Raw genomic sequence first — 4,824 nt, 5'->3', positions numbered from 1 at the left:
TTATATTAATAGTAGTAGTGGTGGTGGTGGTGTTAATATTAATAGTAGTAGTAGTAGTGGTGGTGTTAATATTAATAGTAGTAGTAGTGGTGGTGTTAATATCAATAGTGGTGGTGGTGTTAATATCAATAGTGGTGGTGGTGTTAATATTAATAGTAGTGGTGGTGTTAATATTAATAGTAGTAGTAGTGGTGGTGTTAATATTAATAGTAGTAGTAGTGGTGGTGTTAATATTAATAGTGGTGGTGGTGTTAATATTAATAGTAGTAGTGGTGTTAATATTAATAGTAGTAGTGGTGTTAATATTAATAGTAGTGGTGGTGTTAATATTAATAGTAGTAGTAGTGGTGGTGGTGTTAATATTAATAGTAATAGTAGTGGTGGTGGTGTTAATATTAATAGTAATAGTAGTAGTGGTGGTGGTGTTAATATTAATAGTAATAGTAATGGTGGTGGTGTTAATATTAATAGTAATGGTGGTGGTGGTGTTAATATTAATAGTAGTAGTAGTGGTGTTAATATTAATAGTAGTAGTAGTGGTGTTAATATTAATAGTGGTGGTGGTGGTGTTAATATTAATAGTAGTAGTGGTGGTGGTGTTAATATTAATAGTAGTAGTGGTGTTAATATTAATAGTGGTGGTGGTGTTAATATTAATAGTGGTGGTGGTGGTGGTGGTGTTAATATTAATAGTAGTAGTGGTGGTGGTGTTAATATAATAGTAGTAGTGGTGTTAATATTAATAGTAGTAGTAGTGGTGGTGGTGTTAATATTAATAGTAGTAGTAGTGGTGTTAATATTAATAGTAGTAGTAGTGGTGTTAATATTAATAGTAGTAGTAGTAGTAGTAGTGGTGGTGGTGGTAATATTAATAGTAGTAGTGGTGGTGGTGGTGTTAATATAATAGTAGTAGTAGTAGTGGTGGTGTTTAATATTAATAGTAGTAGTAGTGGTGGTGTTAATATCAATAGTGGTGGTGGTGTTAATATCAATAGTGGTGGTGGTGTTAATATTAATAGTAGTGGTGGTGTTAATATTAATAGTAGTAGTAGTGGTGGTGTTAATATTAATAGTAGTAGTAGTGGTGGTGTTAATATTAATAGTGGTGGTGGTGTTAATATTAATAGTAGTAGTGGTGTTAATATTAATAGTAGTGGTGGTGTTAATATTAATAGTAGTGGTGGTGGTGGTGGTGTTAATATTAATAGTGGTGGTGGTGGTGTTAATATTAATAGTAGTAGTGGTGGTGGTGGTGTTAATATTAATAGTAGTGGTGGTGGTGGTGTTAATATTAATAGTAGTAGTGGTGGTGGTGGTGTTAATATTAATAGTAGTAGTAGTGGTGGTGGTGTTAATATTAATAGTAGTAGTGGTGGTGTTAATATTAATAGTAGTAGTGGTGGTGTTAATATTAATAGTAGTAGTGGTGGTGTTAATATTAATAGTAGTAGTGGTGGTGTTAATATTAATAGTAGTAGTGGTGTTAATATTAATAGTAGTAGTGGTGTTAATATTAATAGTAGTGGTGGTGTTAATATTAATAGTAGTGGTGGTGTTAATATTAATAGTAGTAGTAGTGGTGGTGTTAATATTAATAGTAGTAGTAGTAGTGGTGTTAATATTAATAGTAATAGTAGTGGTGGTGGTGTTAATATTAATAGTAGTAGTAGTGGTGGTGGTGTTAATATTAATAGTAATAGTAGTGGTGGTGGTGTTAATATTAATAGTAATAGTAGTGGTGGTGGTGTTAATATTAATAGTAATAGTAATGGTGGTGGTGTTAATATTAATAGTAATGGTGGTGGTGGTGTTAATATTAATAGTAGTAGTAGTGGTGTTAATATTAATAGTAGTAGTAGTAGTGGTGGTGGTGTTAATATTAATAGTAGTAGTAGTGGTGGTGGTGTTAATATTAATAGTAGTAGTAGTGGTGGTGTTAATATTAATAGTGGTGGTGGTGTTAATATTAATAGTAGTAGTGGTGGTGGTGGTGTTAATATTAATAGTAGTAGTGGTGGTGGTGGTGTTAATATTAATAGTAGTGGTGGTGGTGTTAATATTAATAGTAGTGGTGGTGGTGGTGGTGTTAATATTAATAGTAGTAGTGGTGGTGGTGGTGTTAATATTAATAGTAGTAGTGGTGGTGGTGGTGTTAATATTAATAGTAGTGGTGGTGGTGTTAATATTAATAGTAGTAGTGGTGGTGTTAATATTAATAGTAGTAGTGGTGTTAATATTAATAGTAGTAGTGGTGTTAATATTAATAGTAGTAGTAGTAGTGGTGGTGGTGTTAATATTAATAGTAGTAGTAGTGGTGGTGTTAATATTAATAGTGGTGGTGGTGTTAATATTAATAGTAGTAGTAGTAGTGGTGTTAATATTAATAGTAGTAGTGGTGGTGGTGGTGTTAATATTAATAGTAGTGGTGGTGGTGTTAATATTAATAGTAGTAGTGGTGGTGTTAATATTAATAGTAGTAGTGGTGGTGTTAATATTAATAGTAGTGGTGGTGTTAATATTAATAGTAGTAGTAGTGGTGGTGGTGTTAATATTAATAGTAGTAGTAGTGGTGGTGTTAATATTAATAGTAGTAGTAGTAGTGGTGGTGTTAATATTAATAGTAGTAGTGGTGTTAATATTAATAGTAGTAGTGGTGTTAATATTAATAGTGGTGGTGGCGTTAATATTAATAGTAGTAGTAGTAGTGGTGTTAATATTAATAGTAGTAGTAGTGGTGGTGGTGGTGTTAATATTAATAGTAGTAGTAGTAGTGGTGGTGGTGGTGTTAATATTAATAGTAGTAGTAGTGGTGGTGGTGTTAATATTAATAGTAGTAGTAGTAGTGGTGTTAATATTAATAGTAGTAGTAGTGGTGGTGGTGGTGTTAATATTAATAGTAGTAGTAGTAGTGGTGGTGGTGGTGTTAATATTAATAGTAGTAGTAGTGGTGGTGGTGTTAATATTAATAGTAGTAGTAGTAGTGGTGGTGTTAATATTAATAGTAGTAGTAGTAGTGGTGGTGTTAATATTAATAGTAGTAGTAGTAGTGGTGGTGTTAATATTAATAGTAGTAGTGGTGTTAATATTAATAGTAGTAGTAGTGGTGGTGTTAATATTAATAGTAGTAGTAGTAGTGGTGGTGTTAATATTAATAGTAGTAGTAGTGGTGTTAATATTAATAGTAGTAGTAGTGGTGGTGTTAATATTAATAGTAGTGGTGGTGGTGGTGGTGTTAATATTAATAGTGGTGGTGGTGTTAATATTAATAGTAGTGGTGGTGTTAATATCAATAGTAGTGGTGGTGGTGGTGGTGTTAATATTAATAGTAGTAGTGGTGGTGGTGGTGTTAATATTAATAGTAGTAGTAGTGGTGGTGTTAATATTAATAGTGGTGGTGGTGTTAATATTAATAGTAGTAGTGGTGGTGGTGGTGTTAATATTAATAGTAGTAGTGGTGGTGGTGGTGTTAATATTAATAGTAGTAGTGGTGGTGGTGGTGTTAATATTAATAGTAGTAGTGGTGGTGGTGTTAATATGAATAGTAGTAGTGGTGGTGGTGTTAATATGAATAGTAGTAGTGGTGGTGTTAATATTAATAGTAGTAGTGGTGGTGTTAATATTAATAGTAGTGGTGGTGTTAATATTAATAGTAGTGGTGGTGTTAATATTAATAGTAGTAGTAGTGGTGGTGGTGTTAATATTAATAGTAGTAGTAGTGGTGTTAATATTAATAGTAGTAGTAGTGGTGGTGGTGTTAATATTAATAGTAGTAGTAGTGGTGGTGGTGTTAATATTAATAGTAGTAGTAGTGGTGGTGGTGTTAATATTAATAGTAGTAGTAGTGGTGGTGGTGTTAATATTAATAGTAGTAGTGGTGGTGGTGGTGTTAATATTAATAGTAGTAGTAGTAGTGGTGGTGTTAATATTAATAGTAGTAGTAGTAGTGGTGGTGTTAATATTAATAGTAGTAGTAGTGGTGGTGTTAATATTAATAGTAGTAGTAGTGGTGGTGTTAATATTAATAGTAGTAGTAGTGGTGGTGTTAATATTATAGTAGTAGTAGTGGTGGTGTTAATATCAATAGTGGTGGTGGTGTTAATATTAATAGTATGGTGGTGTTAATATTAATAGTAGTAGTAGTGGTGGTGTTAATATTAATAGTGGTGGTGGTGTTAATATTAATAGTAGTGGTGGTGTTAATATTAATAGTAGTAGTAGTGGTGGTGTTAATATCAAGTGGGTGGTGGTGTTAATATTAATAGTAGTGGTGGTGTTAATATTAATAGTAGTAGTATGGTGGTGTTAATATTAATAGTAGTAGTAGTTGTGGTGTTAATATTAATAGTAGTAGTAGTGGTGGTATTAATATTAATAGTAGTAGTAGTGGTGGTGTTAATATTATAGTAGTAGTATGTGGTGGTGTTTAATATTAATAGTGGTGGTGTTAATATTAATAGTGGTGGTGGTGTTAATATTAATAGTAGTAGTGGTGTTAATATTAATAGTAGTGGTGTTAATATTAATAGTAGTAGTAGTGGTGGTGTTAATATTAATAGTAGTAGTAGTGGTGGTGTTAATATTAATAGTGGTGGTGTTAATATTAATAGTGGTGGTGGTGTTAATATTAATAGTAGTAGTGGTGTTAATATTAATAGTAGTGGTGTTTATATTAATAGTAGTGTGGTGTTAATATTAATAGTAGTGGTGGTGTTAATATTAATAGTAGTGGTGGTGGTGGTGGTGGTGTTAATATTAATAGTAGTAGTGGTGGTGTGGTGGTGTTACTATTAATAGTTAGTAGTGGTGGTGGTGGTGTTAATATTA

The sequence above is a fragment of the Oncorhynchus kisutch genome, unplaced genomic scaffold (assembly GCF_002021735.2).
Source record: "Oncorhynchus kisutch isolate 150728-3 unplaced genomic scaffold, Okis_V2 scaffold1273, whole genome shotgun sequence".
Taxonomy (NCBI): domain Eukaryota; kingdom Metazoa; phylum Chordata; class Actinopteri; order Salmoniformes; family Salmonidae; genus Oncorhynchus; species Oncorhynchus kisutch.
The sequence above is the reverse complement of the archived record's forward strand: the minus strand, read 5'-3'. Positions refer to the sequence as shown.